General features: G+C 40.1%; 1 protein-coding gene across 4 annotated transcripts in view; it reads left to right on the top strand.

The window, feature by feature from the left end:
• RALA (RAS like proto-oncogene A) overlaps positions 1–14,458 on the top strand; it is a 62,178-nt gene that overhangs the window by 25,332 nt on the left and 22,388 nt on the right. For 3 of the 4 annotated variants that reach the window (XM_031951862.1, XM_031951870.1, XM_031951851.1), the window contains exon 2: positions 14,216–14,281. The gene's annotated coding sequence lies outside the window, so the exon portion shown is untranslated. Of the gene's footprint in view, positions 1–3,697; positions 3,830–14,215; positions 14,282–14,458 lie in introns of those variants that run through there. The other variant, XM_003762630.4, reaches the window with a different exon arrangement.

The raw sequence follows: 14,458 nt of genomic DNA, 5'->3' as shown, positions 1-14,458 counted from the left end.
TCTGACCACTTGCCTCTCCCAATCTATCCTCCCCTTTTACCTTCTTTGTCCCTTTCTCATTCAGTAAAGTAGGTTTTTATACCCAAATGAGTGTGTATGTTAATCTGTCTTTTAGCCAGTTCTGATGAGAGTAAGGTTCAAGTTCTCTATTTCATTGAATGTTCATTTTCTCTTTAAAGGATTATACTCAGTTTTGCTGGGTAGGTTATTCTTGGTTGTAATTCTGGCTCCTTTGCCCTCTGGAATATTATATTCTAAGCCCTTTAATCCTTTAACGTATTATCCTGACAGGCTCCATGATATTGGAATTGTTCTTTCTGACTGCTTACACTGTTTTCTCCTTGATCTGGGAGCTCTGAATTTTATTATTATTATTATTATTATTATTATTATAGCTTTTTACATACAAAACATATGCATGGGTAATTTTTCAACATTGACCCTTGCAAAAACTTCTCTTTCAACTTTTCCCCTCCTTCCCTCCATCCCCTCTCCTAGATGGCAGGTAGTACCATACATATTGAATATACAAAAGTATATGTTAAATACAATATATGTACATATTTATGCAGTTATCTTGCTGCAGAAGAAAAATCGGATTTAGAAAGAAAATAATCTGGACCTCTGAAATTTGACTATAATATTTCTGAGAGTTTTCTTTTGGGGATTTCTTTTAGGAGATGATCAGTGGATTCTTTCCATCTCTATTTTACCCTCTGGTTCTAGGATATCAGGACAGTTTTCCTGGTAATTTTTTTGAAAGATGATGGCTAGGCTCTTTATGATCATGGCTCTTGGGTAATACAATAATTCTTAAGTTATCTCCCTTTGATCTATTTTCCAGATCAGTTGTTTTTCTTTTTCTTTTTCTTTTTTTCTTTTTCTTTTTTTTTTGCAGAGGCAATTGGGATTAAGTGACTTGCCCAGAGTCACATAGCTAGGAGATGTTAAGTGTCTGAGGCAGATTTGAACTCAGGTTCTCCTGGCTTCAGAGCTGGTGCTCTATCCACTGTGCCCCTCAATTGTTTTTCTAATGAGATATCAAACAGTTTCTTTCATTTTTTCGTTCTTTTGACTTTGTTTCCTAGTATCTTGTGATATGTAATTGCCCTAATCTAATTTTTAGGAATTAGATTCCTAATTTTTAAGGAATGATTTTCTTCATTAAGTTTTTGTATTTCCTTTTCTATTTGGCCAGTTCTATTTTGTTAAGTTGATCTTTGTGTCTCTTTTATCACCTGCCTTTTCTGTGTTTTAAGTTATTTTCTTCAGCGTTTCTTTTTTTTGGCTTCCATTAGCAATTTTCCTGCATTATTGTCATTTCTTTTTTCATTTTTTTCTCTACCTCTCCTATTTGAATTTGAAAATCTTTCTTGAGCTTTTCCACAAATTTTTTGGGATCTGAGACCAATTCACATTTTTATTTGAGGCTTTGGGGTGCCGCTGTTTTCATTTTGTTGTTGTGGCTTTGATCTCTGTACCATAGCAACATACTGTGATTTTTTTTTCTGTTTGTTCATTTTCCCAACCTGTTTCTCAACTTTAAATTTTTAAGTTGGGTTCTGTTTCTGGGATAGAGTGTGTATTTTGCAAGCTCCAGAGTTTTCTTGTGTAGCCCTTTTAAAGGCTAGTTTGGTCAGGGTGGAAGATGTCGATATGTCAGTTCCCCAGTGCTCAGGTTCAGAAGAGACCATAATGACTTCTCAGCCCTTGGACTGTGATCAGAAATCCTGTGCACACTCAAGTGTTGTATTCCCCCTCACCTGTATCTAACCACTTTTGTGCAGTCTAACAAAGTCTTGCCCCTAGGGCCTGCAAAGGGTCCCTTGTAATCTTCTGATTTATTTATCTGACCCCTTGGGTTGAGAGCTCTGTGGCAGAGAGGTGCCCGTGGTCTCCAGAGGCTGTCCCCTCACTTTGGGATAGCTCTCCTTGTTAGTACATAGTTCCTTACATCACAGGTTCTTAATCTGGATTTCATGTTCATACAAAAACAAAAGTAGTTTGATTTTATGTTTCAGCATTATTGTTTTCTTCAGTAACCCTATACACTTCTGGAAACATTTTTCTGAGAACAGGTTCCTAGACTTCATCAGACTACCAGAGGGATCCAGGATGAAAGTGTTGGGAACCCCGCCCTATTTGCCTTTTTGCCTCTTTCCCCCTTTTGTTACCAGCTGCATCCTTAAGGTTAAGCAGAGCAGGTACTTCTGGGCAGCTGGGAGGTGGAGCACTCTCTCTTCTCTTGACCCCTCTAGAATCACTCCACTTTTGTCAGCTGATCATCCCATAGCAGATCTCAAGGCCCTTCCACTGAGTCAGGATGCTGAGAGTGGGAACAGGATTCTGAGAGTGGGAACAGGATTCTGACAGGGTGGGGTAAGCTCCGTATGGGGATGACCTAATGGGGGGAGGAACCCTGGAGATGGGGAGAGGCTTTCTGATATTCTAAAACATAAGATCTTTTATCCTTATCAAATATTCTGATAAAGAGGGAGGAGGAGAGGTTTTGCAGGCTAAGCTTTGAGCTGATAATTATAAACCGAAGCCGAAGCCGAACAAGGCAGGACTGGATCAGGATAATTAGGGAAACTAAGTCAGGACAATAAAAGAGAATGGAGGGAGAGAAAGGAGGATTTTATGGGCAGCTGAAAGTCTGTGGTATCCAGCATTTTTTTTAGGTGTACACTAAACACACCAGATAACTTTCCTGGCTTTTCTCTCCCCCACCAGTGTTTCTCTCAGAACATGAAAGGCCCCAGAGGCAGGCTGGGCTGGTGGGCAGAAGACCCCGAGTCGGGGGGGGGGGGGGGGGGGGAAGCTGCCACTAGAATCCGAGTTCTTACTTTGGGATCCCCAGGATCCCGAGCCAGGCGGTTTAGGCTTCCTGCTGAGACCATGGAATTAGAACTGGTGGAGACTAAGGAGAGAGGCTCAGGCTGGTTCTGCCTCTGGCATTTGCTCACACTTTACCCAGCAGCAACCTGGGGCCCTGAGGGGAATGGGAAAGGCCTTTCTAGGCCTCGGCCCCGTCCCTTTCCCTTTTACAGTTTGGGACGCTGGATTTGAACTCGGAAATTCCCGCCTGCAGGCCCCACATCCTGCGCCCCCTGCCTCCCCGAGTGCTTTGGCTGCGGTCACTTCGGTGGTAAGGAGCAGCGGGGGGCTGGGAGGGCCGGCCACTTTTCTGCGCTGTCCCCGGTCCCCTGCGGACAAGGAGGGGCCAAGCTTGGTCCTTCTGGCGCCGTTGGCCTTTGTACTTGGGCTCCTGCAGTCGCTCTCTCAGGGACTCGGGTTGCCTCCATTTGCTCCCTCTTTCCGGCCTTCCCAAGCTTCAGCCTGACCCGGGCTCCACTTCCTGCTGCCTCAGTGATCAAGTGGAGACTTTCCCAGCCTGGAACTCGGAGCGCAGCCTGCCTTTCTAGGCCATTTTCTGCATCTGCCCCAAAGCTTTTTACTTCGGGATCCCCCAGAGCCTGGGGTCCTGGAGGGCGGAGCTAAGGAACCACTGGAATCTCCACCTTGGGTGGGGGTGGGGCAGAGCCTCTGGCGGCCTGCGGGAGGGCGTGGGGGATGGGCTCTCCTTTTTGGGAGGAGAGATTTGGCAGAAGTTCCGGAGGGCGGATTTTAAAACAAGGTTTAAGATTCCAAACAGTATTTGTGTGTTACGCCCTGTACGCAAGGTTTTTTGTACACACCGGGGCTAGAGGGATCATTTCCAAGTCCCGCTCCTCGTTCTTCCTCGGCTGAGCTGTGGGCTCTTGCGCTCCCATGGGTCTGAGTCTTCTCTGTCTGAGGGAATCCAGCTGACCTTGTCCCCAAGCCGCAGGTGAGGGTGACTGTCACCAGCTCCGTGCCCCAGCTCCGCGCCCCCAGCTGTCTGGAGAGAAGGTGGGGGCAGAGGGTGGGTCTCCCCTGAAGGAGCCGCTCTGGTGCAAGACTCTTGATTGCCTAAGCCCACCTCTCCCTCTCCCTGGGGGCCTTTCCCTTTCCGGTGCCACATTGTTATTCCCGGGGTTTGTGTAAGGCTACCTTGTTGCCCTTGGGCTGGGGGGGAGGGGCAGAGTCTTAGCCAGGGATGGGACATTCTGAATGCTCTGTCAGGAGCTGGATTCCTGTGAGGGAGAGGCTGCCCCAAATGGTGGGTGGGAAGCCGGGCTCCATTTTACCGGCTTTGGGACAGTGGGCCACGCCCTCATCCTCTGGGCTTCTCTTTCTGGTCAGAGTTCATCTGTTAATAATCACTGGGATATGTGTGCAGGCTGCAAGTGTTTTCCTAATATTGAACCAGCCTTGCTTTCCTGGCATCAATCCTACTTGGTCATGGTGTTTTATCTTGATAATACTTCCTGTAATCTCTTTGCTAATATTTTATTTAAGATTTTTGCCTCGATATTCATTAGGGAAATTGATCTATGATTTTCTCTGTTTTGACCCTACCTGGTTTAGGTATCAGCACCATGTTTTTGTCATAGAAAGAACTTTATAGGATTCCTTCTTTCCTAATTTTTCCAAATGGTTTGCATAGTATTGGAATTAAAGGCTACAAATGTTGATAGCAATATTAGTATGCTTATTATTGGCAACATTCTCTGACTCAAAATGTGTAGCTAAGGAGGAGCAAAACTGGTATTTCACTCTCCACCCACCTTTTTAATCTAATTTATTTCTTTGGTATAAGAGATTTCCAGGGGGAAACAACCCCACCCACTGAGCCCACCTATACATTCTCTTCATTTTATTTACCTAGTACTTAAAGTTCCCATGACTTCTCATATCCTGAATGTGTTCAGAAATGGGATTTGAATCCAGATTCTCCTGGCTCAGAAACCAGTTCTGCTCAAACAGCCTAATCCAACATTTTTCTAACAAATTTTACTAAAGAGATACAAAGTAACAAGTGACTATAGTTTTGAGCAGTTACTAAGTCGTTAGGTGCCTTGTACTTTGTGTCAGCCACTGAATGAAGTGCTGGGGATACAAAGGCAGTAATGAGCCGCCATTCTGGGATCCATAAAGGGAAGCAATGTGGACCACAAATATGGGTATGCATGGGAATAGATCTGAAGTTCATCATCTGGCTCCCTGACTCCTCCTAAGCTTGAGAGGTCTATCTTTATGTTTTCTATCTCCATTGTGGACAGAGAGAGTATCCCATGGCTTTCCTAGCCACCAACATCTGGTTGGTCCCTGGCAAGAGCTCTGGAGGCAAGACCTCTGATTGTCCCCACTTTGCATCCGGGGTACTTGGAGCTGGCTTTCCTTTCACCACCCTGGAAATCTTCTCAAATATATACCTATGATTTAAAGAAGTTATCACTTATTATCACATAGTATTAACTTTGCTTCACAATAAGATGTCAAACCGGATGTACAAACATCTGTCACTTTTACTTCACTCTGAGGGACTATTTTATATATTTCCTATACCTTATGCTTAATCTGTCTGTGTGTATGTATCTTGAAACAAGGAAATAAAATGATCACCAACCCTTAATAATCTTGAAGTTCTCCCTTTCTATACCCAGTTAACTTTTTTTTTGGTATTTGAATGGATTTTTAGTTACAGTACAATTAGCAGTTGCAGTGATTGTATTATACTGTATATTACCACCGGAAAAAAGTTATAGATCTCTGCTAATTACCCTAATTATTTACTGAGGGAGTTCTTGTGCAAATTTTATAACAGAAAGGGTAATTTAGCAAGATGAAGATCCATGCAGTTTGATGTCTTCCATTTCCCCTCTCCATTGTTTTGTCTATTTCCCTGTCTCTTTTTTTCTTTTATTACAAGTTAGTTGATAATATTCCCCTCCTTTCTGAGATGATAAGCAATCTGAAATAGGATACCTATGTAATCATGTAAAACATTTCCATATTAACTTTTAAAAGATTTTGCTGCTTTTCTGTTGTATTTTTACTATTAGCCACAAATGCTAGTTCTAAGATTTGCCCAATTTGCCATGGCAAAATAAGGCCTAAAGTTCTCTGATAATATCACTTCCGCCATACGTCCTTGACATAGTGGTGTATTCTATCTATAATAAATGTTCAGTTTAAAAACCTTTGTAGAATTGTTGGTGAAGTTGTAAACTGATCCAACCATTCTGGAGAGCAATTTGGAACTATGCCCAAAGGGCCATCAAACTGCACATCCTTTGATCTAGCAGTGTTTCCACTGGATCTGTATCTCAAAGAAATCATAAAGGAGGGAAAGGGACCCACATGTGCAAAACTGTTTGTGGCAGACCTTTTTGCAGTGGCTAGAAACTGGAAACTGAGTGGCTGCCCATCAGTTGGAGAATGGCTGACCAAGTTGTGGTATGTGGATGTTATGTATTATTATTGTTCTATAAGAAACGATGAGGAGGAGGATTTCAGAAAGACCTGGAGAGATTTACATGAACTGATGCTAAGTGAAATGAGCAGAGCCAGATCATTGTACATGGCAACAAGAAGACTAGACAGTGATCAATTTTGATGGACGTGACTCTTCAACGATGAAACGATTCAGGCCAGTTCCAATGATCTTGTGATGAAGAGAGCCATCTGCAACTAGAGAGAGGACTGGGAGAACTGAGGGTAGATCACAACATAGCATTTTCTTGCTTTCTGTTGTTTGTTTGCATTTTGTTTTCTTTCTCATTTTGTTTTCCCTTTTTGATCTGATTATTCTTGTGCAGCAAGAGAATTGTATAGATATGTATGCATATATTGGATTTAATATATATTTTTACTCATGTTTAATATATATTGGATTACTTGCCATCTAGGGAGTGGAGTAGGGGAAGGGGAAGGAAAATGGAATACAAGGTTTTGCAAGGGTTCTTGTTGAAAAATTATTCACACACATATTTTGAAAATAAAAAGCTTTAATTTAAAAAATAAAAACCTTTGTAGATACTGATTTCTATCATTAAATAACAAGAATCTATTCACTTTGGAATCCCCAGGAGCAAAGATTGGTACTATAGAATGATCTGATTTTCTCAATGTAGAGGACAACTAGTTTTAATATGTTCTAGATTAGTAGTGGATTGTTTCATACTGTAGACTCTTCTGTATCATCTTTGTGAGGAATTTAAGAAGTTAAGTTTCCACAAATAACTGTTAAAACAGGATGAAGGAATAGGTAAAATATTTTGTTAAGCTATCTCCATACCATCACCCTGTGAATTAAGGAACTGGCTAAACAACAAAGGGACTCAGGCCCAAAGCAGCTAGTGTCAATAATAAGGTACAAGCCTTTTGACCTTTGGAATGGGTGAATTAAAAAAATGTTAAATCCAATAATTCTGATTGTAAGTCAAACCAATTTTAACCACCTGATTCTAAATCCAAGAGAGGAGTAAGGAACCAAACTTAACAGTATAAAGGCTGTTCCTGCTTCAGTATTGGGGATGTATCTTGCCAGTGAGCTCACCTACTTCTCATGAGAGTTTTTGAATAAAGGATTCTTCTCTTACTCTAAAAGAAGGTTGGTTGTAACACTACTCCTGAACCAGCTTGCAACTGGCTGCAGCAGCAGCTCATAATGGGCTTACTCAACAACCCTGGTGAGTTCCACAGGGTATTTTGATGACAATCTCCAATGTAAGAAATTCCTCAAATTATTTTTATCTTATTAATATTGTTTTAGTTCTAATGAGTGGCATTTTTTTTTGATGCAGAAATCTATTTGAATCCTCTCCAAAAAAAAAATTTAAAGCATACCATACAGATTGGCAAAGATGCCAAAGAACAGTTAATATCCAGAGACTATGGATACATAGGCACACTAATGACTTCTGGGTAGAGCTGGGAAGTAGTCCAACCATTCTCGACATATTTGAAATTATGCAGTGAAAGTTACCATATTGCCGATGACTTTAACATCTCAGACTCACTCCTGGGCATATATTCTTTTTTTGTTATTTTTATAACTTTTTATTTACAAGATATATGCATGGGTAATTTTTCAGCATTGACAATAGCAATACCTTTTGTCCCAACTTGTTTTTTTTCAATAGCTTTTTATTTACAAGTTATATGCATAGGTAATTTTACAGCATTGGCAATTGCCAAACCTTTTGTTCCAACTTTTCCCCTCCTTCCCCCCACCTCCTCCCCCAGATGGCAGGTTGAGCAATACATGTTAAATATGTTGGAGTATAAGTTAAATACAGTATATGTATACATGTCCATACAGTTATTTTGCTGTACAAAATGAGTCGGACTTTGAAATAGTGTACAATTGGCCTGTGAAGGAAATCAAAAATGTAGGCAGGCAAAAATAGAGGGATTGGGAATTCTATGTAGTGGTTCATAGTCATCTCCCAGAGTTCTTTCGCTGGGTGTAACTGGTTCAGTTCATTACTACTCTATTGGAGCTGCTTTGGTTCATCTCATTGTTGAAGAGGGCCACGCCCATCAGAATTGATCATCATGTAGTATTGTTGAAGTATATAATGATCTCCTGGTTCTGCTCATTTCACTCAGCACCAGTTCATGTAAGTCTCTCCAGGTCTCTGACCAGCCTCCTGCTGGTCATTTCTTACAGAACAATAATACTCCATAACATTAGTATACCACAATTTATTCAGCTGGGAATATATTCTTGACAAAGCCAGGCAAAAACAAATCCATTACATACCAAGGTATTCATTGTAGCTTTCTCCATTGGGGCAGAGAACTTTAAATTGAGAACTGGCTCAAAAAAAAAAAGATGAAGCACATATATAATCTCATTTTACAACATTGTCTCATCATAGACATAGAACTTAAGGAATTCAGGTTTATGCTTGAATTGAATGGTGGGCTGATGGAGGGTAATGAGAATTTATATAACAACTGCGGTGTGCCAGTCACTATGCTAAGTGCTTTTCTAACATCTCATTTACGCACTTAGGTTGCTTGCTGAGGATGGAGTGATAGAGGAAATATACAGAATTTAAGATTCTCCAAATAAACTTATATTCTAATACTTGGTGACTTTAATGCAAAGTAGGAAAAAGTAAGAATGGAGGATAAGGGGCAGCTAGGTAGCATAGTGGATAGAGTACCAGTCCTGAAGTCAGGAGGACCAGAGTTCAAATCTGGTCTCAATCACTTAACACTTCTTAGCAGTGTGACCCTAGGCAAGTCACTTAACCCTAATTGTCTTAGCCAAAAAAAAAAAAGAATGGTGGGTAATATTGTATGAAAGGACAAACTGAGAGAAGTCTAAAACACTTAGATTATATAAAAACCTCACACTCCTATATTAACATTTGCTTTGAAAAAAGAATTGATAGGCTCTGGACATGGGAAGTACCAAATAATACCATATTTTTACAGACAGAAAAAGACTTGCTAGCTTACTCAAGGATAAATCTATTGGGGGCTGTCAAATTGTCAACTCATGAAAACTAAGAACACAATTTTTTAAAAAGAATAATATTGAGAAACAGCATGTTTTTTAATTTGTGGTGTAAACAATTAAATGACGATCAAAAATGAGAAATGGACAACAGAAATGATCATCAAGCCCAATATCAATGTCCCAAAATTTAACCAATATAAATCAATTCCTGCAACAAGGAGATGAAAAATCTCAGAAAGTAATTTATCCAACAAACATCTGACTGGGGAGAGAGAGCTTCTAAAAGCATCATTGGGTTAGAATACAAACATTGAGAATGCTCTTTAAGAAATGATCAGCAGGATGATTTCAGAAAGGCCTGGAGAGACTTGCATAAACTGATGCTAAATGAAGTGAGTAGAACCAAGAGATTATTGTATACAGCAACATCAATATTATATGATGATCAATTCTGATGGACGTGGCTCTTTTCAATAATAAGATGATTCAGGCCAATTCTTTATTTATTTATTTATTTATGTATTTTTTATTTAATAGCCTTTTATTTACAGGATATATGCATGGGTAACTTTACAGCATTAACAATTGCCAAACCTCTTGTTCCAATTTTTCACCTCTTACCCCTCCACCCCCTCCCCTAGATGGCAGGATGACCAGTAGATGTTAAATATATTAAAATATAAATTAGATACACAATAAGTATACATGACCAAAACGTTATTTTGCTGTACAAAAAGAATCAGACTCTGAAATATTGTACAATTAGCTTGTGAAGGAAATCAAAAATGCAGGTGTGCATAAATATAGGGATTGGGAATTCAATGTAATGGTTTTTAGTCATCTCCCAGAGTTCTTTTTCTGGGCATAGCTAGTTCAGTTCATTACTGCTCCATTAGAAATGATTTGGTTGATCTCGTTGCTGAGGATGGCCTGGTCCATCAGAACTGGTCATCATATAGTATTGTTGTTGAAGTATATAATGATCTCCTGGTCCTGCTCATTTCACTCAGCATCAGTTCGTGTAAGTCTCTCCAGGCCTTTCTGAAATCATCCTGTTGGTCATTTCTTACAGAACAGTAATATTCCATAATATTCATATACCACAATTTATTCAGCCATTCTCCAACTGATGGACATCCATTCAGTTTCCAGTTTTTAGCCACTACAAAAAGGGCTGCCACAAACATTCGTGCACATACAGGTCCCTTTCCCTTCTTTATAATCTCTTTGGGATATAATCCCAGTAGTAACACTGCTGGATCAAAGGGTATGCACAGCTTGATAACTTTTTGAGCATAGTTCCAAACTACTCTCCAAAATGGTTGGATTCGTTCACAACTCCACCAACAATGCATCAATGTCCCAGTTTTCCCGCATCCCCTCCAACAATCATCATTATTTTTTCCTGTCATCTTAGCCAATCTGACAGGTGTGTAGTGGTATCTTAGAGTTGTCTTAATTTGCATTTCTCGATTCAGGCCAATTCCAATAGATTTGTGATGGAAAGAGCCATATGCACCCAGTGAGAGGACTGAGATTCTGAGCGTGGATCACAACATAGTATTTTCACTCTTTTTGTTGTTTGCTTGCTTTTTTTTTTCCTCATTCTTTTTTTGCTTTTTGATCTGATTTTTCTTGTTCAAGAGTGAATATATTTTATTACATTTATTATATATTATACATTGCATACATTTTGAATATAAAAATCTATTTAAAAAAAGAATACAAACATTGGGAAAATCTTACAAAGGTGGATGATTATGTAAGATACCTGCTTATAAAGAAGAAAGAAACAGTGGAGAGTAAAATCTAAGCTGGGGTACTTAATGATGGAAATTAAAGTGCTGTAAACAGAAAAATGGAAAAACCATTTTAACAAACTTTTTAAATTATTTATTTAATTATTTTTACTAGGCCAGTTGGGGTTAAGTAATTTGTCCAGGCTCATACAGCTAGGAAGTGTTAAGTGTCTGAGGCTAGATTTGAACTCGGGTCCTCCTGACTTCAGAACTAGTACTCTACCCACTGCACCACCTAGCTGCCCCCAAAGTTTTTTTTTTTTTCATTTTCAAAATGTATGCATGTATAATTTTCAACATTCATCCTTGCAAAACCTTGTGTTCCAAATTTTTTTCCCTTCCTTTCCCCACCTCTTCCCCTAGATGGCAAGTAATTCAATATATATTAAATATGTGCAATTCTTCTATATACATTTCTACAATTATCATGCTGCATGAAAAAAATCAGATCAAAAGGGAAAAAATGAGAAAAAAAAAACAAAATGCAAGCAAACAACAACAAAAGTGAAAATACTATGTTGTGATCCACACTCATTTCCCACAGTCCTCTCTCTGGGTGCAGATGGCTCTCTCCCTCACAAGACCATTGAAACTGGCCTGAATCATCTTGCTGTTGAAAAGAGCCATGTCCATCAGAATTGATTGTTATATACAATTGATGTTGCTGTGTAAAATGATCTGGTTCTACTCACTTCACTTAGCATCAGTTCATGTAAGTCTCTCTAGGTTTCTCTGAAATGGTCCTGCTGATCGTTTCTTATAGAACAATAATATACCACAACTTATTCAGCCATTCTCCAACAGATGGGCATCCACTTAATTTCCAGTTTCTGGCCACTACAAAGAGGGTTGCCACAAACATTTGTGCACATGTGGGTCCCTTTCCCTCCTTTTAGATCTCTTTGGAATACAGCACCAGTAGAAACACTGCTGGATCAAAGGGTAGGAACAGTTTGATAGCCCTTTGGGCATAGTTTCAAATTGCTCTCCAGAATGGTTGAAGTGAAAAGATGAAATAATCACCCCACTCGCACTCCACACACCCATGGTGCTGTTGTGGAGCACTTTCTTGAGAGCAAATATTGTATATATTGTTTGGATAGCCCAGTGCTTTTCCTTAATCGTTTTTCTCCCTCACAAGAGATCACTTGAGGATAAGGGGAGGGAGCATGGAGCATGTTGAAACAACTGATATAAAGACAAAAGCCACTGATAAAGCATTTTTTAAAACGTGGGCACATTTATGTTTGCAACATACACTTATTCCCTCCTTTCCATTTCCCCTCCTACCCCAAAATAACATTGATAATTTTAAGAATAGTGCCTTTCTTTTCAAGTAATTACTTATAATGTAGAGTGTATCTTTTTGTTGTTGTTGTTTGTTATTTGTTTTGGATAAGGGCTATGTTAAAATGTCATGGAATTCCTGCCTACTTAAAGATTTGTAAAGTCAGCTTTCATATAATTCGTTTACTTTTATTATTATTTTCTTTTGCATATGTCATAAAATTTAAAATGGGCAGGAACTAGATTTAATAAGCAGTTTGGTGTGGAGGTGACTTAGATCTTGCCTCTTGCAAAAAATGGACAATATAGGCTTGGGGGCGTGAGCCCAAGTTCTTTTTGGGAACCTTAAAAAAAAGGTAGTGTGTCATAACGGAGAAATGTTGAGGCTTTAGAGAAGATGGAACCTATCAGAGGAGGAAGTATTAAAAAAAAAAACAAAAAACCCAAAACCCAACACCTTCACAATGTGAAGAATCCAAATGCATTGAGGAGCCTTGGGAGATGGTGGTTTTCCTCTCCAGCAAGGCTGATGGTCATTTGTTGGGTGCTTGTGGGAAAAGATACTTTCTCAGGGACAGGATGAACTAAAAGTCTCCAAAGACCTTTCCAGTCTAGGATTCTGTTAGCCCTTTGTGTTTCCTGGCAGGTGGAGGATTTGAGTGCTTGCGTGGGAGGTCTCTTTGTGGAAATAGCTGTGAGTCAGACTCTTTTCAAGGAAAATCCTGGCTTGGCAAAATGAGCCAGAGTATGAACAGCTCCACTCATAACATAGGTCCTAATTGTGCTCCCTTGGACATGTAATGAAACATAACTTACTTGTTTATTTTTTTTGTTTTGTTTTGTTGTTATTGTTTCATTACAATGAAATAACAGCCAGAGTAAGAAGTTTGCCCCCCATCCCTCACTAGCCTCATCTGAGTTATCTCATTTATTATAATGCTTTTCAAACTTTTATCTCCTTTATCCTCACAACAACCCTTTTAGCTCTGATGACAAGTTTTAGCCCCATTTTACAGATAAAGAATCTATAATGCAGAGAGATAAGGTGTGATTTCCTGGTTGTCCAGTGTTATGCCCGGTAAAATGTCACAAAAGTCCATGGACTAAAAAAGTGCTTTGCTTCTATTTTTCTTGTTCTTGATACAGTTACAGGAAGCCTGATTATCTAGCCTTAGGCACTTCCTAGGCAAGAACAAAGTTAAACTTCTCCCTGTACTGTTTACTTCAGGAGCTCCTATGATCTCAAATCCTTGGCCCCCTTATCATTGCTCCCTGCCAAACCTCAGCCTTGGATCACTCCCACCCACATTTGGCACCTTTGCTCCTACAGCAAGCTGCTGAACAAAGGTGGAAAAAAATCAGGCAGCCGTTCTCACCGGATCCACTAAAGATTCATGTTCCACCATGTCTGCCAGGCTCTCGGGGCCACCAAGTAATTCTGCATTTCCCTTTTCAGCCCAGTGTCCCACTGTGCAGCTCTTTCAAACCTTCTCACGCCCCCTCAGACTCCTCTCCTTCCACTCCCTCCCAGCCTCATTCTGTAGAGCGGAAGCCCCTCCTCCCCCTCTTCTTCATCTCATCGATCGGATGCTTTCTCACTCTGCTCTTTCGCCCCAGTCTCACTTGAAGAGGTGGCCTCATTCCTTATGAAGACCCACCCCTCCCCTTACACAGGAGTCCCATCCCTTCAGCCCATTGCCGTCCTCTCCACTCTATCCCTTCAATTTGGTGAGAGCTCAGATATCGGTCGCTCAGAGAATCAATTGAATCTATTTCATTTTTCTTCTAGGGTTGGAAACAGTGACCATTTTGATGTCTTATCAAGCTTATTAAAACAACGCTGTGCACATAAAAGGTAAGAAGCAAATTCCTCTCATTTAATAGCACTTTCTTAAAAAGTTAAATCGTGGAAAAAAATTTCTTGCAGTCTGGACAGAAGATGGCATGTGTGCCCCAGACTAAGCTCAAACTTGTCTCCGCCCCACTTGTACTGCTCTACCCATCGGAGGCACATCGCAGTATCTTGCCTGAG

Source organism: Sarcophilus harrisii, chromosome 1 (genome assembly GCF_902635505.1).
Source record: "Sarcophilus harrisii chromosome 1, mSarHar1.11, whole genome shotgun sequence".
Taxonomy (NCBI): domain Eukaryota; kingdom Metazoa; phylum Chordata; class Mammalia; order Dasyuromorphia; family Dasyuridae; genus Sarcophilus; species Sarcophilus harrisii.
This window is presented reverse-complemented; position numbering and strand designations above follow the sequence as displayed.